The sequence below is a fragment of the Cololabis saira genome, chromosome 4 (genome assembly GCF_033807715.1).
Source record: "Cololabis saira isolate AMF1-May2022 chromosome 4, fColSai1.1, whole genome shotgun sequence".
Classification (NCBI taxonomy): Eukaryota; Metazoa; Chordata; class Actinopteri; order Beloniformes; family Belonidae; genus Cololabis; species Cololabis saira.
Window position 1 is genome coordinate 8,290,689 of NC_084590.1, and position 14,047 is coordinate 8,304,735.

The window sequence follows — 14,047 nt, forward strand, 5'->3', positions numbered from 1 at the left end:
TTCTATTGTGGCACTGTTAACTTTGGTGTGTCTAAAAGGTGTAAATGTCTGATCAGAGTTGTGGTTTAAAGCATTTAAAAATAGTTTAAAACCACTACCTATCAAATTAAGTTCAGACAAACCCTTCAAAGCTGCTTTGCTATAAACAGTTGGTCAAAATTATTCAAAATATTAGCCGCTCCTGAAGAAATAAAGAATCCCCCCGAAACTCAACAGTTAAGGTCCAGCTCCCGTGAGCGAAAATTAACAGAAAAAGGCCAAGAGTTGCAAATCCAGGAACAAAAGAAAAAGGAAAAAGCGTTCAACAAGGTATATGAGGCCTGAAGACTTGCAGCTAAGGAAATAAGAGCCAAACTAAAGACCTTCTGCTCACCATTGGATCTTGAGGAAATCCAAAGAGACATTAAAGCTAAACATGACAAAGTGTGCCAGCATTATGAGTCAGTCAGACGCAATCTTACAAGTACTCCAGATGTTGTCAAGAAAATGGATGCATGCAGCATTTTATCATCTGAGATTTGTGACCTTGTAAATAAACGAATGGAAAGTGTTGAAGTGACTTTCAATGATTGCCTTGAGAAGGAGAGAGTAAGGATGCAGCTAAATAAAAGGGAATATGGATCTGTTTTTGGGAGAACCAACACGGAAACAGTGGTTTCACAGTCTCTTAAAGGATCTGATCAAGTAAGCGCCATCTCCAGGGGCCTGTACTACGAAGCGGGATTTGGGGTTAGCGAGGTAACTTCAGGTTTAACCCTGGGTTTTCAGGACTACGACGGTGGTTCACTTCTTACCGGGGCACATCGCCATGGTAACTTATGCTGAACAGCTAACCTGCTCCGGAGCAGGTTATGTTCGAGATACAGATCGCCGGGTATAAAAGCACCGCCCACTGACCAATCAGCTCTCTTGGAAAATGACATGCCCTTTCGAAGAGAATCCAGTGGAGCTCGGTGCGCGGATCGTGAGAGGATCCCTCCGAAGAGAACGTGTATTCAGGGACCGCCAAAACCCCTTTGCTTTCCCTGATGAGTACCTGTATGAACGATACAGATTCTCGACGGAGAGCATGGCATATTTGTGTCAGCTGCTCGACCCGTATGTGGCCAGTGCCACACGTCGGAGTCGTGCGCTCACAGTGCCCCAAACCATCTGCATTGCCCTGCGGTACTTCGCCACGGGTACCTACCTGTATGCTGTGGGTGATGCTGAAAATCTAAGCAAGAATACAGTCTGCAATGCCATCCATAAAGTGGCACGTGCCCTCACAGACATGCTGGATGGATTTGTTGTGTTCCCTGGCCACTTGCCGACGCAGTCTGTTAAAGAGGGGTTTCATGCCATAGCAGGTAAAATATACATCAACCTATTTAACTACTTCATCTATAAATAATGTACACCCTATGACGTATACTATTGTATATTAAATGCAGCCTACTCCCGTCATAGGGTTCCCCAGAGTGATCGGTGCCATAGATTGTATGCACATTCCCATCTCCGCACGTCTGGGTGAGAATGAAGCGGACTATGTCAACCGCAAGTCATTCCACAGCCTCAACGTTCAGGTAAAGTTTGCAATGGTAATTTGCAATACACATTGTACATTCAATTTGGCACTTAATTGCAATATGTTGCCTTAAGTTAGAACTTGTAACCGTTTGTTAGTTCTCCACTTATTTTCATCTAGTATAGTACTGTCCGTGTGTGTGTGTGTGTATGTATATGTATATGTATATATATATATATATATATATATATATATATATATATATATATATATATATATATATATATATATATAGAATACAAAAAGCTTGACATAGAGTACAAGATAAAGAAAGTAAAACTTGAGGTGGAGAAACTGGAGTATGAGAAGAAGGTAATTCAGTAACGCAATTCATTTCCAGGCATGGGAATACACATACCGTATTTTCGCGACCATAAGGCGCACTTTTTTTTTTTTTTTTTTTTAAATGTGCCGGGCGCCTTAAGAAACGGTGCGCCGTGTCTATTACCTGAATTACGGTAATGTCAGGCCGGCCACCATGAGAACGGTAAAAAGAGAAGGGGGCGGGTGAAGCCCCCGTGAGTTGCGACGTGAATGAGACTCCACTGAGCTGTTTAATGCGTAAACAGATGATGAAGACTTTTAAGGATTTGCTTGATGTGTAAAGTGAAATAAAATACAATCAAACTAAGTTTTGCTCCGCTCTATTTAAATAAGCACACGTTAAAGGTTAAAGCCTCGTGATGCGCGCTGCTGCAGCCGACTTCCTGGTTCCCAAAGCGGTCTGATCGATCTGGTTCCCGGCAGCTTTGCGAGCAGAGATTTCTGGGGTCTGTCTCAGGTCAGATCAGCTTCACACTCCGAGATTTGCAGCCAAATCTGTCGGTTACAAACCCGGTACCGGATCCCGACATGCGCGGGTGTGTATTCGCGGCGCGACACACACAGATTCTCATGTATGTGGTGCTGGACTGGCGCAGCTGATGGACAGAAACCTATGGGGATTTTTAAAAGAAAAACTTTGCATAAGACGTTTCCAGCCGGAGTCATTATAAGGACGAACGAAAAGGGGGGGCTGGATGAAGGGATGATGATCAAGAAGCTGATTCCAGGTCTGGAAATTCGGACTGGCGCAGCTGAATCAGCGGAGCTCGTGTCGGATACAAACCCCGGTACCGGCTCCCCGACAGCGCGTGTGTGAGCGGGTCCAGCGCGGCGGAGCGGAGGAGGACCAGCGCGGCGGTCCCGGGACGCGGGACCCGGGACCGCCGCGGGACCAGCGCGGGGTGGCAGACTTTTCCAGCCAGAGTGAAATGAAAAGGGCTGGATGGATGAGGAGATGATCGGGTGGCTGAGAAAGGTTTATGTGCAGCGCCCCGGTGGTTTTTTTTAATTCTTTAATGCAGAAACAGAATATGAACCTTTGAAGGGTTTGATTGATGTGAAAAGTGAAATAAAATATCAAACTAAGTTTTGCTTCCGCTCTGTTTTTAGCGCGTGTGTGTTCTGCAGCGCGTGCGTGTGCAGCTCCGTCTACAGAGACGGCGCCTTTTGGGTCGGTGCGCCGTATGTGTGTTTTAAAACCAAAAATGACACACAAAACTGAGGGTGCGCCTTTCCACACAGTGCGCCATATGGTCGCGAAAATACGGTATGTATATCTCTATGGTAATCCACACACCTCATTGTGTTTGTTTTAAGCTACGTGTGTCTTGTGTAAGTCTGTCATTTATGTGATAGCTGCTGTAACACTAAACATTCCCCTTGGGAATAAATAAAGTTATCTAATAAGGGTACTAATTGTTTGGTCATACTGGCACATTGCAGGAAATGCAGTAGCCTGGATAATTAAAAGTAATTCCCTTTTAGCACATGTGGAAATATATGCACATAAGGACAAAATGACACAGCACAGGTCCTGTCAAATGCACATTGATGCTACAATGACTTCAATGCTATTATCTTGTGGATTGTTAACCACAAATGCTTTTGCAGATGACATGTGACCATAATTGCATGGTCACGAGCATCGACGCCAAGTGGCCTGGGTCGGTCCATGACTCCCGGATCTTCAGGGAGTCCACACTGTGCCACAGACTCGAGCAAGGTATGGCAACTTTACTCTGCATATATGTCTTATGTTCTTTAAACTGCATTCTGTGATACTGATCCTGGCATCATTCTTTTATCGTCAGGGCTGTTCAGTGGAGTGCTTGTCGGTGACAGGGGATATGCCTGCCAGCCCTTCTTGATGACCCCCTATCCTGACCCTGATGCAGGGCCACAAACTAGATTCAACCTGGCCCTTTCCAGAACCAGGGTCAGGATAGAAATGACATTTGGCATCCTGAAGGCCCGCTTCACCTGCCTTCGTGGGCTCAGAGTGGCCCCAGACCGAGCTAGCAGGATTGTTGCAGCGTGTTGTGCTCCACAATGTCGCCACCATACGGAGGGAGAGGGCCCCTCCTGTCGACCAACAACCCCCTGATGTGGTGGACCCCATCACCCTCGACTACCCTACTGGCAGGGCTGTGAGAGAGGCCATCACAGACCAATTTTTTGCCTGAACAAAGAAATAACAGGCCTTGTATTTCAGTTATTCTTTATTAATTTTTTTTCCTTCCATTCTATCTTCTGTTCTCCCGTTCCTGAGGGAAAAAAGGAAGAAACATTTTAGTTTGTTTCCTGGAATAAAGGAAGAAACATTTTAGTTTGTTTCCCATGCCAGGAAATGAATTACGTTACTAAATTACCTTCTTTTCATACTCCAGTTTCTCCACCTCAAGTTTTACTTTCTTTATCTTGTACTCTATCTCTAGCTCCAGTGTCCTTTTATAAAGAGCTCTCACATTGTCTGCTCCAACCTGAAACAAATCAAACACATAATACAGTAGCTGTGACATTTAAGCATTGTCACTTTGCTATGGTAACTTGAAGAAAGGTGCAAATGTTACTCTTGACTACCCTATTTAAATGAAGGTTAATTCATTACCACTTGTGATCCCCTTGGCCTAGATGTGGAGGCCATAGGCTCAGGGGGAGGAAGATTTCCTTCTTCCTGCAAAATTAGGATCATAGCAATGGAAGCAATTGATTCATATTAGGATAGAGAGCACTTGAAGCAGTTTTTACTCCCATGTGCAGACCACCACCATTAGCAAGAAATTAAAGGGAAATCAATTACAGCCAAGTGTCCACACTCTCACCACCTGTGTTAAGATGGGCAAATTGACAACTGACTAAAATTGATTAAAAAAGACTTTAGTGTACCGCCAAAGCTCTCTCTGAACAAACAGACACTGTCTCATCATCCTCCACCTGAAAACACAGGACATGTAAATGGTCTATTTAATCCATGATCAGCAACCACAGATGACATGGTAGTGTATATGACAGGTTGTTTCCACTGTTACCTCTGTATGGGACAGAGTGTATGTGGGTGGTGGCAGCAGCACCAATGTCTCCCCATCAACTGTAGAGAAAGTAAAACGATGTTACTTACTCCCACAATAATTTGTATATAATTTTGTTTTATTAGCAACTCAGTCTTTTAACATTGACACTTACCCTGTACAAATGTGGCCTGTTGGGAGCAGCTGCCACTGCCACCAGGGTCTGAAGAGACACCCCCTTCTACTCCATCCATTAAAGGACGACCTTCATTGTTGTAGAGGGCCAGCTCCTCAGCAGGAGTGTACTCCTGCGTAGGAGGGCCCCCTCCTGTCTTCTTTTTGTCATTTTTTTTCCTGTTTGCTGCAAGTAATGTCAATGCTATTTCATTGTGCTTTTGTATACTGATATCATCCTAAAACAGAGAGTGATAGAAACACTAAAGCCTTGTACTTGTTGTACTTCTAAGATATAAAAGCCTACTTACCGCTTTGAATTATGTTTTTATATTTATTTTTTATTTGCTCCCATGTGCGTTTCACTCCGCTGGGGTTGCAGCTGAAGGAATGAGGCTACAATTGTCATACACGCCATACGAATACATCTAAGCAACACATGCATTTAACAGAATAGACAACTGTAATTATAGTCAGATCTACTTATGCCCTAATGATGGGGCAGTGATGTTTATATCCCTATGAACTTAGGCATTTACACAGTCAGCGATCTTTTGCCAGCTGTCTTTCCTGCATTTTGCAGCTGCAACTGTGTTGCTTTTTGCCTGTATAATATTCCTATACTCATCGTATTTCTGTAAAATTATAGTTTGCTCTTCGCTGCTGAAATAAGCGGCTCTGACAGCGGACTTCTCCATGCTTGCGATTGGTCATGCGCTGAAAACACCGCCCCTTTTATGTGCACGCGCTCATATCCAGATTGGAGAAACCTGGGTTGATATACCGAGTTGATAACCACCGTCGTGTGACCGCTTAGCGTGATTGCAATTGTCCGGGTTAGTGAATCTGGATAAGGAAAAGATATCCTGGGTATGTTGAACTTGCTTCGTAGTACAGGCCCCAGGTCCTCCAGCAAACGAGCTGACGCTGAGGCTGAACTTGCAGCCAAAGTGGAACAATCAAAGGCTATTCAAATGCTGCATGCTCAACAAGCAAAGCTGGACAAACTGGAGATTGAATGGAAATTAAAGGGGACCTATTATGAAAAACACGTTTTTTCTTGTTTTAACATATATAAAGTGGTCTCCCCTCACCCTGCCAGCACAGGGGAGACAAAATACCATGAATTTCTGCAAGCTCTCTGACCCCCGCCGGACAGAGTCCCCCAGTGTCAGTGAATCTGCTCCTGTCGTTACGTAACAACAGGAGCAGATTTCCATAGGTTCAGCCTCCGCTGCTGAAACCACGCCCACAACCAGCTCTCTCCGCTGCTGGAGCGGTCTTCCTTCAGCCAGTCGGACGCGGCGCCGCGGCGGAGCGGATCCGGGTTGAATCATCCAGGTTCCCGGGTGGTTTGGGAGCTGGGTCCTCGGGGGTCTGTCCCAGGCTGGACCAGCTTCACCCTCCGAGATTTTCAGGCAAATCTGTCGGTTTGATCCCCGGTAACGGGCGATGCGCCGCGGATGCGCTCCGGAGCGGATCTGTGCGCCCGCCGTGAGATTGCGGCGCCCGTCGCGCAGCATCCGCCAGGTAGATCCGGCTGAAATTCCGCTGGTCGGTCCCCGGGAGTCCCTGCTACCAGTCCAGGCCGGTTCCTGCGGTCCCGGCCGGTCGGAACCGGTCAGATTCCCTGGTTAAAGCCGCGGTGATGCGCGCTGCTCCAGCCGGGCGCCGGGCGTGGCTCCGAGTCCGGGGCCAGCGTTCAGCATCCGCCGGGCAGATCCGGCTTAAATAGTGCATAAATGTTACAACTCATATTTTATTTTTTTAACAATAAAGTTTCCATTTGTGAAAATTCAGTGTTTACAGGGTCGGGCTGCTCTGGCGGAGCGAGGTTTATGCTCCTCCCCTGCTACACGTCATTCAGGGAGCCAATCAGCACAGAGCCTCATTATCATACCCCCCCCTTCCCTAAAAATGAGGCGCAGAAAAAGGGGTTAGAAGCGGTAAAACTAGTGACAGGGCCCACAGGCTGGATTTCTGATTTATGTAGAAAAAGCAAGCTTTAGATTGTTTTTAAGACATTCAAGGCCTGTTTAAAATATACATTAAATGCCATAATAGGTCACCTTTAAAGCAAACAGAGATGCTAACAGAAATCAAACAAAAGGAGGCTGAAATGAAATTAAAGCTGGAGGAGGAAAAATCAAAGTTGCAGCAGCTGCAAGCTGACAGTGAAGTCAAGGTTGCAGAGGCACGTGTGAGAGCATATAACAACTTTGATGCATCTGGAGGAGGTGATGAAGCGAGTGACAAGGTTTCTCTTGACAGCCATAACACTGATTACAAACCTTTCCTAAATCCGGTAGCTACGCCCTTTGTGCCTCGAGATGCAGCACCCCTAAAACCAACTCAGGAAGATGCCAGTGTTGCTCAGGAAGCCATTTTGACTCAAGCAATGACAAATGCCTTTGCTTTAAGCCGTTTACCGGTCCCAGAGCCATCAATTTTTACAGGTGACCCCTTAAAGTTCATAGATTGGAAAGTATCCTTTAAGGCCCTGATTGATCAGAAGCCCCTCCCAGCAAGTGAGAAAATGCTCTACTTGAAGAGTTATCTAGCAGGAGAGGCACGCAAGGCTGTGGAAGGTTTCTTTTACCGCAACTCGGAAGATGCATACCATGGTGCCTGGGCTGTTTTAGAGGACAGGTGTGGCAGTTCATTTATTGTCCGAAGAGCTTTTAGGGAGAGACTCATGAACTGGCCAAAGATAGCTAACGACCCAAGAGCACTACGAGAGTTTGCAGATTTTCTTCAAGGCTGTGCTGAAGCTATACCACATGTTAAAGGCCTGTCCATCCTTGATGACTGTGAAGAAAATCACAAACTTCTTAAGAAATTACCTGAGTGGTTGGTGTACAGATGGAGTCGAAGTGTTGCTGAAGAGTTGGATCGATCCGGTGATTATCCAAGCTTCCTAGATTTCACAAAGTTCATGCAAAAGGAAGCCAGAATTGCTTGTAATCCCATCGCCTCCCCTTTCATGATAAATATGAAAACAAGTGATGAGGGGTTATCAAGAAGAGCTAAAACATTCAACACAAGCACTGAAATGAATGGCTCCATCTCGGCAACACCCGAAAGTTTAAAACCAAAGCCATCATGTTTATTCTGCAAAAGTGAAGCACATGGTATTGCTACATGCTCAGCCTTTGCATCAAAATCCATGGAGGAAAAAAGCCTTCATTCATGAATATCATTTATGCTTTGGATGCTTGAGAAAGGGGCACAGTGCCAAGGACTGCAAAAGGCGGCACACTTGTAGCACTTGCGGTAGACGTCATCCCACCTGTCTGCATCAAGAAAATGTGAGACCTGTAGAAATGACAAGTAATGACTCTGTTGCGTCAGGGGACCACGTAAACAATGAAGTCCATAAAGTTATGTCCCGTGCCTTGACTCAACATGCTTTTGCCACATCCAGTATTGTTCCTGTCTTTGTGTCCTCAATAACAGAACCTCGGAGAGAAGTACTTACATATGCTCTTCTCGACACACAGAGCGACTCCACGTTTATTCTGGAAGATTTAGTTCTAGAACTGAATGTGAAAACTCAGCCGGTGCAGCTTAAATTAAGCACAATGACAGCTGTTGATACCATCATAGCCAGTAAAACCGCCGGTGGTTTTCAAGTTCGTGGACTTAACTCTGAAGCATACATTGAAATACAGCAGGCTTACACACAGGACTTCATACCAGTAGATAAATCCCACATCCCCATCAAAACTACAGCACTTCAGTGGCCTCACCTCAGCCATCTGGCCAACAAGCACTATCATGACCAATACACTGCCTTTATGGAAGAAATAATCAGCAGAGGTGATGCAGAGCCAGTCCCTGCAGTTTCGGAGGGAAAAACTGCATGGTACATTCCCCACCATGGGGTGTACCACCCAAGGAAGCCAAATAAACTAAGAGTTGTGTTTGATTGCTCAGCAAAGTTTAATTAGACCCTCCAGAAAAACGCGGACTAAAATCCTTGATTCCGCGGACTAAAATCCTTGATTCCGCGGACTAAAATCCTTGATTCCGCGGACTAAAATCCTTGATTCCGCGGACTAAAATCCTTGATTTTGCGGGGTAAAGTCATTGATTCTGCGGGCTAAAATCATTGATTATGCGATTAAATGTGCAGGTTTTTTATGTGCTTTTATGCGGTGAAATTGCGGAATATGCTGGAAGTTGCGGATTCGGCGCTGAGCTCTTCCCTCTTAAATTCAGCGGGTCGTCTGATCTGAGGTCGTAAGAGAAAAAAAAAGGAGAGCGCGGGTGGAAAGGAGAGGAGAGGGGCGGTGGCAGCCCGGGGGCCGGCCGCCTTTCTCCCTCCAGCCCGCGGCTCGGTGCTCGGGTGATTGCCGGGCGCACCGGCGCGACGAGGGGGACGAGACAGCTCCGTCACCCCACGCGTCCGCCGCCACTATCCCCCAAGTGGATGGGAGCTCCGCCTCCGCCGGCCCTCGCAGGCGCAGTGGTGCGCGGTCAGCGCGGAGACCTGAGTCCCCCGGCAGCCGCGCCCCCCGCGCAAGCAGGCTCTCTTTTTCCTCTCACCCTCGCGGGTGAGAGCTGCTGTTTGGGGGGTGGCGGTTTCTGCGAGGGGTGCGGAGGTCCCCGTGCGGGTCCCGCACGTCGCGACCGGGTGTCCCGACATGTCACTGACAACACTTCCCCCTTTTTCCGAACTTTATGCGAAAATGTCCGCGATGATGCGGTGAAATCAAGCGAGCCCCGCATAATTCGCATAATCAGCGTGGGCATATGCAATATTAACCCCAGTAAAAGTGATTTTTCTGCACCAGACATTGAAATCCACGGAAGGTCTGTAAATCCACGGACAGCCGTGAAATCCGCGAAAAATTCCGCGATCACGGAATCGCGGATTCCTGGAGGGTCTATTTAATGGCATCTCACTGAATGACACCTTACTTACGGGCCCGGATTTGATAAATTCACTGGTGGGAGTTTTGTGCCGCTTCAGAAGGGAGGAGGTTGCTGTAATCTGTGACATTGAAAAAATGTTCCATCAATTCCGTGTTTTCCCAGAAGCTCGCAACTACTTAAGGTTCCTTTGGTGGGAAAGTGGGAAGTTGGAAAGTGAACCACGAGAATATCGGATGACGGTTCATCTCTTTGGTGCCACCTCCTCACCTGGATGTGCCAACTTTGGTCTGAAGTACCTGGCACAGCAATACAAGGCCCTCCATCCTGCAGCATCCACCTTTGTGGAAAGGAATTTCTATGTTGATGATGGGTTAACTAGCGTTCCAACTGTTCAAGAGGCCAAAGAACTTATTGTTGAGGCACAGGAGCTGTGTAATCATGCAGGCCTAAGACTCCACAAGTTCAACTCAAACAACAAAGACGTTCTTTCATGTGTGGCTCCTTCAGAAAGAGCAGAAACAATGGATCCTCTCAGACTGAATCCAGAAGTAACATCACAAGGACATGTAATTGGCATTCAGTGGTCGATGACGAGTGATTCTTTTAGTTTTAACATCCATATAAAGGATCATCCGTCAACTCGTCGTGGTCTCCTGTCTGTCGTAGCCTCCTTGTACGATCCACTTGGATTTATGGCTCCCTTCACTCTGAGTGGAAAGTGCATCTTACAGGAGTTGTGTCACAAAGGCATTGGATGGGACGATCCAATACCTGAGCACTTGACTTCACGGTGGGAGGAGTGGAAAAACGGCCTCAAAACACTAAAGGATATCACCATACCCAGATGTTACCACCCTTCCAACTTTGGTAACATTGTAAGCACTGAATTACACCATTTTTCAGATGCAAGTTGCACAGGATATGGTTCATGCTCCTACCTAAGATACAAGAATGACCGAAATGAGATCCATTGTAGTCTGGTCATGGCCAAGGCAAGGGTTGCACCCTTAAAAATCACAAGCATCCCAAGATTAGAACTTGCAGCTGCAGTAACTTCAGCCAGGGTGAGCGTCATGTTAAAGGAAGAGCTTCAGCTGAAAATAGAGAGAGAATGCTTTTGGACTGACTCTCAAGTTGTGTTGGCATACATAAATAATGAAGCACGAAGGTTCCATGTGTTTGTTGCAAATAGAGTTCAACTCATCAGAGAGAAAACTGATCCAAATAACTGGCACTATGTCAACACAACTCAAAACCCTGCTGACTTCGCTTCCAGGGGTCTTCGTGCTGCAGACATCCCTTCAGCTGGCTGGTTATCCGGTCCCAAGTTTCTATGGGAACCAGAGGTACTTCTAACATCTAAGCCCTCTATTACAGTTTTTTTCGATTGCTTACGCACTAAAATTAAAAGTAGTACACTATTAGCAAAACCTTACACTCAAGAAGCAAAACATCAGCCCATATTTGCACAACTATAAGCACATTGTCAACCTCACACTTGTTGCAAAACTCTACACACAGTGATTTTCAAAACACTAAACACACTAAACGTACATTAGACACAAAAATCTATCATAAAGTCACTTCTTTGCAATACCAAAGCACTGACTGTCAAATTAGCACACCGTCCAACCAGTTGGTTCAACACAGTCATCAGGTGTGCAAACACTTGTTTGCTTAAATGTAGACACACCAATCAGGTGTATCTACACTATAGAAAGCAGCAGGTGAGCTCATTGGTCTCCAAGCACAAGAGTCAGAGAAAGACTACAGTTTTTCTCGATTGCTTTGACACATTTTGCACATCATGGGTCAACTTTATCTAATGCTCACACCTTCTTTGCACAGCAAGAGTCCTCTCTGGCGAATCGGTTAACTATTTCTCATTGCTTTCACACAATTTTCTTTGACTTTTACTGTAATACACTTTTCAAAACAGTTAACACACTTCTCACAAAGAGACACAAAACATAACTGATTTACCATGGCAACACATTGCAGACACTTTGTAGCAGCCAATTGGAACTGCTCTCTCAATTCTAAAAAATATCAGCACCTGTGTGAACTCTCTTTGCAAAACAAAGCAAGTAGTCCTCAACCTATCAAAGAGGTCAATAGCTTGAAGTTGACACCAAGCATGGATGGAGGAGGACGTGGACGAGGACATGTGGCCTGATCATCAGGCCCGTGTCGACAATGCATAATTTTCCTGTATTTTTATTTTTTTCATATTTACAGGGTTTCATTTGATTGTGTTTCATTTACAGTACTTTCTTTGAGAGTTGACCTTTGTTGTACTGCATATTGAACCCTGTCATTTTGATTGCTTACAGTATGTGCATGTGACAAGTACTGCAATAAATATTTTTCTGTCAGAATCTTGACATTTTGTACACAGTAGAACAAATGTAAATCAATGGTGTTGACAGGAACTTCAGCAATACAAAAACAGATCTACAATATTTTACTGTATACACATTTTCTGATTTTACTGTAAATACTCTGTGACAGTATATTTCTAAGTTATATAACTAAGTTAGAGTGCTCAATACAAAACCCAAATTGTAGTATGTTGTCAGTTGTAAAATAGTCAATACTATGAGGGTGTTGAACAAAAGTTGATATTGATAGCTGTGGTTTCAATTTTGTTAACCATCGTTACAGTAAATAAATGAGAAAACACACATGTTCAATTGAGAAAAAATTCTAGGTTTTGATGGAAAAGTTTGGTTTTGATGGATGTGTGACAAGTTTTGAGAAAGTGGTGTCATTCTGCAAACATCATAAAGTGTTTTGGTTATTTCAGCTTCTGTTAAGGGCTTTGTGTGAGCTGTTTTGAAAAAGTAAACTGTGAATGGAAAAATGGGCCAAAACGATCAAGAAAAACTGTATATTGGTACTTTGTAGATAGTAGCCTACTCTAATCATAGGGACGTAGAAGTGCTAAAAGTGTTTTAGGTTTATCACAGCAGAGTGTAACTCGTGCAAACAGAGTATAGTAATGTGAAACGTGTGTGTTTCATATGGTAACAAAGTGTGGTTATTAAAAAGAATTGTATAGTTTTTACAAGCGTGTTTAATTTTGCAAAGGATCTGTAGTGTTTTGCTAATTTGGTGTGTTGTTGTGCTAATTGTGTGTAGTGTTTTGAAACCACGGGCCCTGTTTTGAAAATCATGCTTAGGCAATCAAGAAAAACTGTAAGCTTCTGGTTGGTGACCCTGAGGTCAAATCTGCTCATTTGTCTGCAACTCAAGTCAGTGAACAGGCAGACATCTTGGGTCGGCTGGAAAGGTTTTCTTCTTGGACCACACTCCTTAAAGTGGTCGCAAGAATAAAGAGGCTTGGTTCAAAACTAAAGCATGTTGACCTTTTGACTGTAGCAGAACGCAAGAGAGCGGCTGAGGAAGTTTTACATCTACTACAGCAACAAGCCTTCTCTTCTGAGCTAAAGCTTCTTCAAGGAAAGCCTCAGGGATCCAGTTTTCCAAAGTCAAGTCCACTCTTTAGGCTTAACCCCATCCTGGAGAAAGGACTTCTTCGTGTTGGTGGAAGGCTTAAAGGTTCAATCCTCAGTGAAGAACAGAAGCACCCCATTATTCTTCCAAAAGACAGCCACATCACCGAGCTGATTTTGTCCCACTTTCACAGCAAAGTATGCCACCAAGGCCGAAATCAAACCTTGATGGAGCTACGAGCAAATGGATTTTGGGCACTAGGTGGGAGCAAAACAGTTTCGAAGTTGATATTCAAATGTGTGCTGTGCCGTAGGCAAAGGAGACCAGTGGAAGAACAAAAAATGTCCAGTCTCCCAAAGGAACGCTGTGAAATCTCAGCTCCATTTACATTCTGTGGGATGGATTGTTTTGGCCCTTTCACTGTAAATAATGGTCGTAAGGAGATCAAGAGATATGGGCTTATCATCACGTGTTTGTCCTCTCGTGCAGTTCATATTGAAATGCTTGATGACTTATCCACTGATGCCTTCATCAACGCCTTAAGATGCTTTATAAGTCTGAGAGGAGCAGTTTCTCAACTTCGCTGTGACCAAGGCACAAACTTTGTTGGCGCCAGCAATGTGTTCAAAGAGGCTCTCAA

The 14,047-nt window shown here is 44.9% G+C and overlaps 1 protein-coding gene and 1 pseudogene across 1 annotated transcript in view; both read left to right on the forward strand.

Annotated features, from left to right (window-relative positions):
• The window catches only part of pxylp1 (2-phosphoxylose phosphatase 1), a 417,866-nt gene that overhangs the window by 64,927 nt on the left and 338,892 nt on the right, over positions 1-14,047 (forward strand). The window lies entirely within an intron of this gene.
• LOC133442198 (putative nuclease HARBI1) lies at positions 707-4,074 on the forward strand (annotated as a pseudogene).